This window comes from Calidris pugnax, unplaced genomic scaffold (assembly GCF_001431845.1).
Source record: "Calidris pugnax isolate Ruff unplaced genomic scaffold, ASM143184v1 scaffold58, whole genome shotgun sequence".
In the NCBI taxonomy this organism is placed as follows: domain Eukaryota; kingdom Metazoa; phylum Chordata; class Aves; order Charadriiformes; family Scolopacidae; genus Calidris; species Calidris pugnax.
The window spans coordinates 4,363,813-4,377,839 of NW_015090868.1; the positions used below are offsets into that span (position 1 = coordinate 4,363,813).

The following is a 14,027-nucleotide window of genomic DNA, read 5'->3' on the forward strand; positions in this document are numbered from 1 at the left end:
GGTCGTGGGCAACATCCCGGGCCGCCAGCCCCCGGCCCGAAGGAGGGAGGGTGGGGGGGTGGGTAAGTAAGGCCCGGCGTCCTGGGCCCTGGTGGCTTGGAGAAGGCAGGGTTTTCTCCGGTACCAGGGCTCTCGGTACCAGAGGGGAACATCTCCCAACAGTCTCCTTGGCCCCAGGGGTTTGGAATTTCAGCTGGGAAACCTTTAACGCGTCTTTACAAAAGTAAGTTTTGGCTGTGTGATGTTCACGGAGGAGAAGCTTCCCCATGGCAGTGAGGTTGGAGAGCTCTACCCAGAGTGTGCAAGGACACGGCAGCCATCGGCCTCACCACAGACTTTTTGTGGTTGGAAGGGATCTCTGGAGATCATCCCGTCCCACCCCCTGCCAAAGCAGGGCCACCCAGAGCAGGCTGGCCAGGAACGCATCCAGGCGGGTTTTGAATGTCTCCAGAGAAGGAGACTCCACACCATGTCTGGGCCGCCTGTGCCAGGGCTCTGCCACCCTCAAAGTAAAGAAGTTTTCCCTCATTTTCAGATGGAATGTCTTGTGTTCCAATTTGTGTCCATTGCCCCTTGTCCTGTCACCAGGCACCACTGAGAAGAGTCTGGCCCCATTCTCTTGACGCTCGTCCTTTAGGTATCGATAAGCATTGATGAGATTTCCCCCTCAGTCTTCTCCAGGCTAAACAGACCCAGATCTCTCAGCCTTTCCTCATCAGAGAGGTGCTCCAGTCCCTTCATCATCTCTGAAGCCCTCTGCTGGGCTCTCTCCAGCAGTTCCTTGTCCTTCTAGAACTGGGGAGCCCAGAACTGGACCCAGTACTCCAGATGAGGCCTCACCTGGGCAGAGAAGAGGGGGAGAATGACCTCCCTTGACCTGCTGGCCATGCTCTTTTTAATGCACCCCAGGATGCCATTGGCCTTCTTGGCCACAAGGACCGATGTAGGAGTTGTTCCAGGACAGATTTGGTGACTCCATAGGAAATGCTTTCTTGACATGAAGCTAGTTCCCTGACCCTCCCCTCCGCTACTACATACAGTTGGTGGCTATTTATATATGTGAAGAATATGATTCAGAATTAAACATGCCAGGAAGACACTGAATCTTTCAACCTAATAATTAAAAAAAGGAATAGAGCATGATTGCTTTGTATCATCACCACATGAAAGGGAACTGTTTATTTTTATTGTGGTTAGCTGAGTAGTAACAAACAAAATATTTTATTCCCATCCATGAGAAGTGATCTTGCCCATCTTTATGGGCTTCACCCAAAGCGTGCTGGAGTCGGTAGTAGTATGCGTGGGCTTTCGGTTAGCATGAAGATGATGAGGGGACTGGAACATCTCTCTTATGAGGAAAGGCTGAGGGACTTGGGTTTTTCTAGTCTGGAGAAGAGAAGGCTGAGGGGGGATCTGATCAACACCTATAAATACTTAAAGGGTGGGTGTAAAGAGGACGGGCCAGGCTTTTTTCAGTGGAGCCCAGTGACAGGAAAAGAGGTAATGGGCACAAACTGGAACATAAGAAGTTCCATCTAAACATGAGGAGGAACTTCTTTACTTTGAGGGTGGCAGAGCCCTGGAGCAGGCTGTCCAGAGAGGTGGTGGAGTCTCTGTCTCTGGAGACATTCAAACCCACCTGGACACATTCCTGTGCAACCTGCTCTGGGTGGACCTGCTTTGGCAGGGGGGTTGGACTAGATGATCTCCAGAGGTCCTTTCCAACCCCATAGCATTCTGTGATTCTGTGACTGCGAATCTAGCAAGCCAGATGACAGCAAAAGCACTTTCAGGCTACAAGACTTCTACATTGTAGAAGACCTGGCCACCCCCAGAGAGAATCATGCCCATCTTTAGGGAGAGCCTATAGGGTGCTCCAGACCTCGGAAGGCAAACCCCACAGCCGAGGCCCCCTGGCAGGAGCCCGAACGTGTGGAGCGAGGGACGTGGTGAGATTTTTGTGGTGTCATTAGGTTACTGCCCATGTGAAACGGAGTGATGGATGGTTTGCACAGCCAGCCTTCCAGCGAAGTTCACGGGCAGGGCTCCAGCTGTACGTATCGAGGCTAATCTCAATTACAACTTAAAAATGCCGTGGCCTTTGTCGCTGTGGGGATGGTCTGGAAAGTATCGACTGATCGCTACAGCTGAAAGCTCGTCACGTTGATCTTTATCCCACCAAAGATCACAGTTCATTCAGCGTGCCCTGCAGCCCTTCCACCCCGGCGGCTCGCTCGTTTTTCCTGGGTTTGTTGTTTGTCTAGGCTTTTCGTAGAGCAGTAATCAAGGGGGGAAAAAAAATCATATTAAAAACCAGAGACTTGGCTTCTTTTAAAATGAGATAATAGCGAGGGAATGCAGGAACAGTTGGACTGGTCTTCCTTTAAAATCCTCCCTCCTGGGCAGATGGTTCAGGTTGATGGTGATAGCTGAAATCACTGCATGGTAGGAAATTTTTGTCAAATCACGGAATCACGGACTTGTCAGAGTTGGAAGAGACCTCTAGAGATCAACTAGTCCAACCCCCCTGCTACAGCAGGATTGCCCAGAGCACATCACTCAGGACTGTGAGGAGGATTTCAAAGTGGCCAAGTGTAAGAACCCAACATTATGAACCCATCCTGGACCAACAGTCGGACCAAGACCAAGGACTCTCAGTGCAAGGAAGGAGAAGGAATTAGGGAGGCCACAGAGGTCTGTAAAATTTACATTTTTATAACATCAGTTGCTCTCAGAAGTCCTTTTCCTGAGATTCTTACCAAAAGGTGTTGGAAAACAGTTGTTCTGATCAAAACCTCGTGAGAGTTCTTTCTCTTGCTAAGTGGCCATGAATGACTTTTACTTCTCTGCCTTTTTTTTCCTCCTCAGCTCTTCTGGTCCATGCATTTTGAGTTTCATAAAGGTAGGAGGAAGACTGAGGTATCATGTCACTTAACGCTGAAAACGGAGGGAAGAAAAAGAGAAAGAAGAGGGAAGAAAGGCCAAAGAAAAAAACTTATATTTTTTTTCTTTGGAAAGAGCAATGGAAGACAAAGGATGAGGAGGGGGAAGGTAACCGAGACCACAAAGAGGAATAAAGCATGGGAAAGAATTGGAAAGACCAGAGGAAGGAGTGAATATCACAATAGCTGGGAAAGGGAAAATATGGGGTAACAGACAATTTTTAAAATTTTTTCCTCATGTCTTGTCAACAGGAGTTATTCAGGAGTGGGCTCCACAAAGGCCTCTGAAGGGGCTGGAAAGAAAACCGACCGCGAGATGGGTGTATGTCTGTCTTTAATAATAGATATGATTGCAGCAGGTGTAAATAATTTGACGTAGTACCAGGTAACTTGAGTATCAATAGGAGGAAAAATGCAGCAGCACAGGGTGGCCAAGTCTGTGTCCTGTTGGTATCCAGGGTAATGGAGGGGTTTGAAGAGGTTATTAGGGAACTCTCTCGGTTTCTGCTCCTGACTCTTACTGGTTGCTCCTCGTGTACTTTAATATTACATGGTAATTGGCTGGAAAAGCAGTCTTGTAACAGGGATTGAAATTCAAATTTCCCCCGCTCCCAGCTAGTTACCTTAATTGTTGTGTTCAAAGTGATGCTTTGCTTCCCTGGCCCAATGAATGGGGATTATTTTGTTCAGAATAACAGCCTCTCAGCAGGCACAATGAAAGGCATTCCTCCCAGTTAGCCTCTGGCCTGGTGACGAAGGGAATCACCTGGGAAGTGCCAGGTAGGGATTCAGTGTTGTCCTCAGGACTGTCCAGGTCTGAGCTCTACCTGTTCAGCTGCTGAGAGGACCTCTCCTTCCTCCTGTCATGCTTCTGAAAGATGCCGAAGTCTTAAGTGCAGACCGTCCAGCATAACTCAATAATTAAATGCTCTAGATGCCAAGAAGGTTGTAGTTGCAGTGTTAGTGATTGACAACTCGGGTGCTTCTCACACTGGCTGTTAGAGATTCTGGTCCAAGGTACCCAAGCTTCTGGTGTGGTTGGGCACCTGGCCCAGAGCTGGAGGCTCCTGGCTATGAAACTGGTGCCAGAACTTACAGAATCATAGGATCGCCTGGGTTGGAAAGGACCTTTCAGATCATCTAGTCCAACCATCAACCTAACACTGACAAAAAACATGACTAAATCATAACTTGGGGGTTAGAGCTCTTCCTGCTGCAACAGCTTCACCTGTGGTGGATTTATAGTCTGTGATAAGCCTTATCTTGGCTATATTTGAGGAAACAACCATGCTGCGGATTTGTTTGTGATACACAGCAGTGTGTTCATGGAAGGCAGACTTTTGTCAGATAAAATTCCAGCAGGCCAGAGGTTAATGTACTCTGTTGTGAGGGAATTCTCAGCATTGGAAGGCGGACTTCTGTCAGATAAAATTCCAACAGGCCAGAGGTTAATGTACTCTGTTGTGATTTTTTTTTTTTTTTTTTTTTGAGGTGAGGAGAGGGCCAGTGGAGACATGTAATGCCTGTCGATAACTGCGTTTAATTTCCTTGGCAAGTGGTAAGTGCTGCTCCCCTTTGTTTGCTTACGCAGACAACATTTAAAGTACTGCACAATATAGAGCAAACCTTTCTGGAGGCCAACGCCAATTTTGGCTGAAGAAATGTCTAGCACCACAGTTGAAAGTCTTCGTTACCCTCTGAGGCTCAATTACTAATGAATATTCTTTAATTTTTATTACCACACACTTGACATTCATATGACTTCCTTTCTGCCCAAGGCCTCTTTGAATAAAATTGCACACTTCCTGCTTTGACAACATACTGATGATGTATGCGAGAGAAAATCAGGAGTCGTCGTCCTGCTGAAAATGTTGGAAATGTCTTTGGATGGTAATTTGGGCTTGATCCTGTAATTTTACTGGTGAGTTTACCTCTAATGGCTACAAGTAAAATCATTCTAAGAATCCTTGGTATTTCTCCTCCACAGTTCAGAGAAGAATTGGACAGACTGTGGGTACCCCCCCAAAAGAACTGGTGAACAGATCACAGATCCCTGGGCGAAATTAATCCCTGAAGGAATTTTTTTTTATATATATGTTTTTCACTGAAAGAAGGTTCAGTCCTCTATTTGTAAGCAGTGCTGGTGGAGAACTGGAAAATACTCTTAATGCTTTAACCATTAGACTAATTATAGTTCACTTGATTCCCTAATGTAATAAAACTCTTCCTTTTGTGGGCCATTATCTGTTAGATAAACTCCTGCATTGTATATGTTATTATTTATTCATGCCATTGTTCTTAAATGCACATTGAAGAATTAGCTTGTGGTTTCTAGCACAATTCATAAAAACGACTCTGTTCAATAAGTTTTGGAAGCATTTTCCTATGGCAAATCAGGCAATAAGGGAAACATTGAGTTTGATCTTCTGTGGAGTTATGAGTTTAAGTGTTGTATTCCTAATAGTATTTCGAGAAATCTAGATAGGAGGTTTTTTTCCTTCCTGACATTTGTAGATTTATTCTCCTAGATTATTTTAATTACTTCTCTATTTTTTCTAGTTAGAAAAAAATGGACCAATTTTCCCCCCTTTTACTTCTTTAGTGTCATATCAATGAGCTTACACAGCCACATGCAGAATGACAGCTTCACTGTTCTGTACCTACAGTTGTTACCCCATGATATTTTCTATATACACTGTTTCCTAAGCACACATACTTTCATGTAGCAGCTTTATGCAAAAATAACAAATATGGCTGTTTGTCTATTCTTAGAGGGAAAAAAAAGGAGATTGTATAGTGAACATGATGGCCCAGCAGAGTTATCTTTAAAACAATATTTTCAATCCATGTGAGTACAATTGAGAATTTAATTGCCTTTGTGGAGGCGATGGGGAAGGGGTATTACAGCAAGGGAGATGGCTAAACCTCGGAAAAGCTGGGAGGATGGCTGCTGGGAAAGGTTAAATCACAGATCATGTGAAGAAGATGTTTGAGAGAGTCATATATTGCCACAATGAGAAGATTTCCAGTCAAGCCTGCCCACCTCCTAAGAGAACAGCGGTGTTCTCTGTAGGGGTCAAGAAGTGACTGAACAGAAGGAAAAATTAGAATCCTGGTTTTCAGTCACTGGAGCTGGTGTTTAAACAACCAAAGGGCACTAACTCGATGAATGACTTGGTGAGAGTGAGGAGGAGACCTGTAAAAAAAGTGCCTGGAGATGCTGGCTGGATCTTTTTGGAGGTAGGACTATCTGATGTGACAAAGAGACGATAGCTGACGACAAATTTCTGTGGCACCCCATAGGAAATTTGTGAAGAAATTGGAGGAGCTCTCCAAACAAGATGCTGGCAGATGAGTCCGAGAAGCTGGAGAAGGAGTGGAAGATACTCTAGCTATTAGAGACAGTGAACAGGGAATGGAGACGTTAAGTCTTGAGTAGAGGATGAAAAGCAGCCAGCACCACACATTCTTACTTTTTTCTAGTACTGATTGTTTCTTTGCTTCTTTCTCTTTTTTTCTTTAAAGGAAAACACCTTTTCTTCTAAAAGTTCTCCTTAAGATCTTTCTGTTCAAGGAACCATCTGTGGGAAAGAAATGAAGGTGAAGATAAAATTCCAAGAAGGTGCTTCAGAAAGTGTTTCAGAGACAAGTGCTGCTGAGCCTTTAAAGGCTATGCCTCTGCAGCAGCTCCCAGATATGTTTGCCTTCAGCTATATAGGCAGTGGTTAACCAGGACATGGGGCTCTGCAAAAGAATTACTGGCACTAAGACATCATTGAAGGGAAACTAATACAAGGGAAAGGTTACACAACCAGTTTCTTTTCCTACTTCTCAGTGGTTTCATCACTGACCTGCTAACGTTTTAGCGAGCTTGACTTAATGTTTTGCAGAAAGAAAATTTTGCTGAAGCGAACCCAATTCCATTCTTATCTGCAGCAGGTCAGCTGTTTAAATGGCGCTGAATATTATTTGCTTCTGTGATCAAGGAACAAATAAATCACGTAGCTATTGACGCATCTCCCGACGTGAGGCTGGGATGGGAGATCAAGTCAGCAGGGTTTGGCAAGGATCATTGGTGTGGTGGTGAACGTGGGCTTGGGGACAAGCAGGCTCTTAGCCAGCGGCAAGTACAGAGTGATGAGACTTGTTGTGACAGGAGAGGAGGCTAAGCTAACCCGCACACAGTTTCCCTATAGCAAATGCAAAGTAATACGTGCTGACAATTTCTGCAGAGTGGCTGATGTGTACTAAGTTGTTAATAGATGTAAATTAGTACTTCTGGACTCACATGACGATGAAATGCAGTGGACCGCACTGCTCTTTGCTTTAGTCTGTCAGTAATGGGATTTTTCTGGTCTTTCTATAGGTTCAGATCTCTAGGTATGTGAGTGTGTATTGCATTAGACACACAGACCTTGATACTTCAAGTTATGCCGATGTCAAAATGGCTGGAATAGTTCCATTTAGAAGTAGGCATGGTATATGCAACCAGAGAAATAGGAGCAATTGCAATAAAGATGGTACCAAACTAAGACTTGCACCAACAAAATAGAGAGGGAAAGCTCAAAAGCGGTTCTGTGTGGCAACAAGATGGCATCTGAGCCTTTCTGAGAAAGGACGGAACAGAACGGTGCCATGAGGAGGCTGTTGCAGCAGCCTCTGTTCAAAAGAGGAACTCCTAAAGGTGAAAAGCCAGATAACCAGAGAATAGAACAGGACAGTGCTGTGAGGAGGCTGCATTGCAGCAGCCTCTGTTCAAAAGGGAACTGCTAAAGGTGAAAAGCCAGATAACCAGAGAATGAAAACCTTTCCTCTTCTCTTTCCCCATCCTCTCCAACACGGGCAGATGAATTCCAACATTAATGAAGGGACAGCGTGTGCGTTCGATTTGGTGGCTGAAGCTGAATGCTGCTCTGTGTGCATGAAAGGTTACTGAATGGACAATACAAGACTGAGGGAAAACAAGTAAAGAAAACACAGAGCAAGGCTTTTCTGCATCTCATCTTAAAGAAATGGTATGGATCCAATGGGAGCAAGAGAATGAGTGGGAATTTAGGAGTTTTTCCCTCCTGGGTGGTAATACAAGCCAAAGGGAAGAAGGTGAGAAAAGACATATGTAATTTAGAGTGAAATTAATCCAGTGGGAAAAAAATACAAATTTTCTTACTTGCACTTAATGTGTTTCGGTCCATGTCTCTCATTGCAGTATAGATCACTTAGAGATCTTACGTGAACTCATGTCTGAACTGAGATCCTTATTTTCCTTAAAACGGGTCTGACGTATATTTTTGCTCCCTCCAATACTTGTTCTAACTGACCAAAGAACCTTTGTTAGGGAAATTTAAATGCAACAGCCTAGAAGACTGTTGTTCCTGGCATAGTTTTAATGGCTGCACAGGCCTTACATAAGAAAATTTAGCCCTGTCTAGGGTTTGAGCCACTTGATTTTACAAATTGGACAAGATTACTGTTGAATCAGGTGCATCTGAAACAAGAACAACATTATTGTGTTGGAAAATTGCAGGTAAATAATAGAGGTCATTCATGTATTGTATGTCTACAGCAGTCTTCACCTGGGATGCAGTAGGATTTATCTATGAAATTATGTGTTGATGATATTTAATACTGTAAAGACATTACGAACAAATGAAGTTACTAATAATTAATTAGATAAATTTTGAATTCATATTTTAGATGTGTTATTTTGGTGATTGTGCAGTCTTAGGAATTAATTGAAAGTATTGACACTATGACAAAAAAGAAAAAGCCAAACATATAAAGTTACAAAATCATCAACATTGTCTGAGCAACCTATTTCTTTATTTGTTTTTACTTCAGTTCCTTTTTCTGATAGGCCAGTACTCCTGGACAGTAGAAGGAAAAGTTAAATTGGAGTAGGAAGGAACATGTTAGTTTCTTCATTGAAACTTGCTTTTTCTTTTGGCTTGCATGTAGATAAGCCACCAAGATGCAATGTCGGAGTCTTCTGAAGGCAGAAGTCAGTTTATTTCTACAAGGGATTATAAAAACATGTATGTTTTCTATTGTGACCAGCTTCTGAGTCAGCTGGAATGCGCAGCGGAAGAGTACTCATCCCTGCTGTCTCACGCGGCGCCCTCCTTAACCACAATCTCTTGCTCAGCCTCCTATTAGTGGGCGTTTGTCAGTTTTTATAATTTTCCATAGTCTGCAAAGCAAACTGTAGTAACAAATAGCATTTTCTAAGCCCCTACGTGTTACTAGAATTCTCCAAGGAATCCTTGTATGCCTGACTTTTTTTCCCTACTCCATATGTATCACAGAAAAGGGACAGAAATACCATACCATGCACATTGACTTGTGCTTCTGGATTTCATTTGCCATTTACGATGAGCAGCTTGCAGTGTGTTTAAAATGGCTATAACAGGCAGGGCTCTCATTAAGAGTTTACTGATCCTGTCTCTGTGAATATTGATGTAATGGATGGTGGTGCCAACTAGAGCTGATTGCTTCCTGCTCTTCAGCGCTGCTGTCTCCGTGGAAGCCGAAGCTGCAGACTTCCTTAATTAATCATGCCAGTCTAGAAACTGAAGACAATAAAGGCTAAGTATAGTGGAGCCTTCTGCTGCAGTCAGCACTTATTTCCTTTAAATACACAGCTTGGATGTAAGTGAGCACAGGTGATCTTTCAGGGAGAACTCTGGGCATTTTAAATATACCCTGGTGTGGTTCACCTCTCCCAGAGACTGAATTCATCACTGTGGAGGTTGCTTCTGAAACGGAGCCACTCTGCTACCATAAACCAGTAAGCAGATGGGGCACAAAAGCCTTTACCTCTCCCCCTGTGTTGTATAAAGTCTAGGAACTGCTGCTAGAAAGGTTTTATGCAAGTGAAAAACCTGAAGATTCTTGATTATAGACAGGGGTCAGACAAAACTACTAGCCAGGGCTAGTAATAGAATAAAGTGTAGTCCTTGAATTACACGTTTCCTGAGGAGGTTTCAAAGTGCTCTGTAAAATGGTGGTGTGGTTTAGGCTGGACTGGCCAATAAACGAACTGCAGATGCTCTCTTTAAATGGTTAAATCATATTTCTCTCACATGAGGAGATTATCAAAACACTCAGTGATTTGCTGCAAGATAGAGAAAATCAGAGGTGATGTATGAAAACACTCATTCTCACTCTTGTGTCTACTAATTCTAGGGTTCTCAAACCAAACATGCATACATTTGGGGTTTATTCATCTTCCTATTAAGAAAAAAAGATCCATGAGTCAGAAGGGTTCCAGATTTTCCCTGCCTTTCAAAATCTGTATGTCCCAATGAAGGGATTTTAATTTTGGACACTTGTTCTCTTCCCACTATAATTGGACTCCTCGATGGTAAAATAGGTGGTAAAATAAACAGTACTGCAGCATGTTCTTCTTTCAGAGAATAATATAGGCTTTGCTTAAAGTATTTTTATCAAAGAAGCATATTTGTAGCTGAAGATTTATGTCACAACATTTTGAAGAAGCAGTCTGCTGGAACTTCTTTGTTTTTAATGAGTAAGCATAAATACACCCCAAGGAAGGCTTTCTCTGGTATCACATCAGAGCAGCTTGCATTTAAATTAGTGGGTCAGCAAGAAAGGACAGTGGAACCTTTTATTAGCAGCTGACTTCTCTCGAGTCTCATTTTACATTTTTGGTTCCAGCATTATTCAACTGAAAGGAGATACTGTAGGTAAAAAAAAACCACACAACAAAACAATAAAAAACAAGGAGGTGAATAACAGAAGGCAGCTGCCAGACATCAGCTTCCACTGCGTCCTTCAAAAATATCTGTATCCTCACTGATATTATAAAGAAACATGATGTGATATGTTTCTTTGTGAAACAGGTAGTCTTTTATATTCTCTGGTAAGAGCTTCTCATGAGCAAAGTCTACGATACAGAGTTCAGTGGTTTTTTAAAGCTGTCTTAGATGAAGAGGCTGCCCATCCAATAAGAAACAGAGGTAAACATGCATAGAAATTATCTTTCACCTGCTGAAATCATTATGGTGGGGCTGTTCTCTAAGAAAGTCCGTATTTTCCGTACTTTCCCCACTTTGTGATGTACCAGAAGACCTTCAAAGTGAATTTGATAACATCATTCTTTCTGTCAGGAGCCCTTCCTGTGTTGAACAGCCTGATGGTGTCATTCCTCATCTTTAGTGATGGTCTTCTTTGAAAAGCTGCAGGATGTCTTAATTTCTCTCAGATTTTGTTTTCGAGGGTTAATTACTGTGCAAACGACAGAGACGTTGTGAGACCTATTTAGAGAACGTCCAGCCTGTTATCACATACATCAAGAAGTAAGTCTGAGGTGTCATGGACTATAGCTTTCTTGCTTTCTGGCTCCAGCTCTTTCCAGCTCAGGCTGGACATAAGCACAGATATTTTTGTTGTTCTGGTAACCCAGGAGAAGGTTGTTGATCATTAGTATAAGATGACTTACAGAGCACATACAGACATACAATGCTGTATAATGAATTGGCTGATAGCTTTCTAACAAGAAAGTCAAATAATGGAAAGGTTTTGTTGTTAAAGCTGGGTTTTCTTTGGGACATAATTTAAATGACCTGCTTGAGGTGCAGATGACAGGGCTAATTTATCCCCAGTGTAATTCCGCCGGACTCAGTTGATTTGCATGAGATTAATTTTGTTCATTCTTTTGGGGAGAGAAAAAAAAAGAAGTTGAGAATTACACAGCTGGGAAGGTATCCAGTTAGTATCTTACTTTTGAAACTATTATGCCACGTTTAGAGGATCAACTGCTTTGGTTTAATGTTTGGGAGTTAAAATAAGGTAGAATTTAAGGTTATTGTCATGGATTGCAAATATTAATGACTTTTTTTTTCAAGTTGCATTAATAATGATTTTTTTTTTCCTAAGTTGTATAAACATAGAAAGGAAGCCCTTCCCTTCCTTCAATACTCTACAACTTTTTGCTTAAAAATTTTATGTTGAGTGACTTGCGTTCTACCAGATGGGTGGGATTTTTCTGTTTTCTTTTTTCTTTATTGAGTCAGAGGGGTAGGGAAACCAACTCAGAGGCTGTTAAGCCCCTTGTTAGGAAAAGTCAAGAAGAGGAATAGGTGAGCACTGTGTTGATCTTTAATTAAGCATGCTGCCTAACAGAGATAGAGAGGATTCAGTGACGGAGAACTGGAACAATTCGAATTAGCATTATTTCAAAAACTTCCATGGGATATTTAAAATGAGTCATTCAAAGTTATTAGAAAATAAGAAAAAAAGGTGATGCATTATAATAATGAAAATCCCTTCATCAGAACATAAAATGTTTGTACATTTTGCAAGTGTTAATAATTCAAACTTAGGTACTAGCCTGTAGAGTGAGACTCGCAATACTTTCTAGCAGTTACATGCCCCATGAATTTTCCATTTGCTGGCTACCACATGAATAACCCCCCGATTTCAGGGGGGGTGTGCTTTTCCCAGATGGGTGTACACCATCTCGGCAGGAGATGGATTTCCTGCTCTCCCTGCAGTGAACTCGCTGTGGCACAGGCACTTATTTCATCCTGCTGGTGCCACAAGTGTTCACAGAAATCTCAGTTTCCTGATCACGAGATATTGCTGTCGTAACGCAGGGCTTCTTAAATTAAAGAGACCACAATTTAACTGCCTGAAGATAATTAGATGCTGTGAATTTGTAGGGTTTAGGTAACCTTAGGAATTCGTGTATAATTTCAAAAGTGAGTGAAGGACTAAATTCACTTCACTTCTTTGACTTGTTTTCTATCATTCAATAATTAACTTAATCAGCAGAAATGTTTCTACTAGTTTACAAATGTGGTATTGCCTAAGAAAATACATGTACAGAGCACCATCTAGTGCAGGATATAACTAACATAAAGGCCTTTCTGCTCATATGTCACTTGTCTGTGTTCAGCTAATTTAACATAAGCTATCGTGTTGCAGAAAGTGCCAGCCCAGTGGCGTCTGCGGCAATATAATTTTGCAATTAGATGGGAGACCATGGATTGAAATTTACTTGGGATCTTTTGCAAGGACAACAAAACTGGATGCATTGAAATACAGGTAACCATTTGTGAGAACCATATACTTTTAAGAGGAATCTGCTTATCTTCCTGTCCACACTGTTGGGTGAGATATTTGTTAAATAATTCAGTCTGATCTGTTTATAAACTAGGTTGGACACTGATTCTCACAATGGATCTAGAGACTTAAGTGTCATTTTGCCTGAAGTGCACCGTGTAGCTGCTCACAGCCTTTGCTCAGCTCCTACAGAACCTCAGAGCCACCCAGGTCCCTTAAGCCAGGCAAACCACGACTGGGCAAGATTAAAGATCAAACTGTCATCAAGAAGAGAAGAAAAGAAGAAAGGAAGGAAGCTTAGATTCTATAGGGAACAGGTAAAAGAAACTTGTACACAGATACTTAAAAGTTACTGAGGAAGGACCGAAAAAAGGGAGCTACAAGGTTTTTTTTTTGCAAAGGACATATTTTGGTTCTTCTGCAAACACACGCATGAATTTGGCCCCAGGGTTGTTTAATCAATGTTTGGATATCAACATGATGTTTCTGATGCAATCTTAGCATTAGGGTAGGATTACGAGGAACAGTCTTAGTTGAAGCTGTAAGAGTGACAAGCTGGATTTCCTCCTGCACTAAACAAAGGTTAAGATGGCCCTCAGGTACTTGGAAAAGGTGATTTTTGGATGAACACTGTGTATTCAACAAAAAACTAATTAAGCATCAAAGAGCCACTCTCACTGTAAAGTTTTACACGTTCTTTGAACAAACATTTTAACTAACAGAAAATGATCACTTTTTTCTCTCTGAGCATATATTGCATACAGAATTTGGCTGAATGCTTGAAACCTTGCTGATTTCCCAATTCTCAGATCTACTCTGAGAAAATAGTGAGCATATGCTCCTGTTCATTTCAAAGTACCTCCTGGTTTTGAATAGCACCACTTTTTGCTTTCTAAGTTGACCCCTTAATAGACAATTTAAAAAAAAAAACAAGACGGAAATAAGTGGATATTTTTGAAAATTTAGATAAAGAGTGCTTCCCCAAGACGGAAATAAGTGGAA

General features: G+C 42.1%; 1 protein-coding gene and 2 long non-coding RNA genes across 3 annotated transcripts in view; 2 read left to right on the forward strand and 1 right to left on the reverse strand.

Annotated features, from left to right (window-relative positions):
- The window catches only part of FGL1 (fibrinogen like 1), a 71,699-nt gene that overhangs the window by 32,474 nt on the left and 25,198 nt on the right, over window positions 1–14,027 (reverse strand). The gene's annotated exons all lie outside the window — the stretch shown is intronic.
- Window positions 4,439–5,172, forward strand: LOC106890025. Its single transcript, XR_001412451.1, has 3 exons — window positions 4,439–4,500; window positions 4,721–4,832; window positions 4,930–5,172. It is a non-coding gene; the product is annotated as an uncharacterized LOC106890025 (long non-coding RNA).
- LOC106890024 lies at window positions 11,037–14,001 on the forward strand. Its single transcript, XR_001412450.1, has 3 exons — window positions 11,037–11,257; window positions 12,888–13,007; window positions 13,120–14,001. It is a non-coding gene; the product is annotated as an uncharacterized LOC106890024 (long non-coding RNA).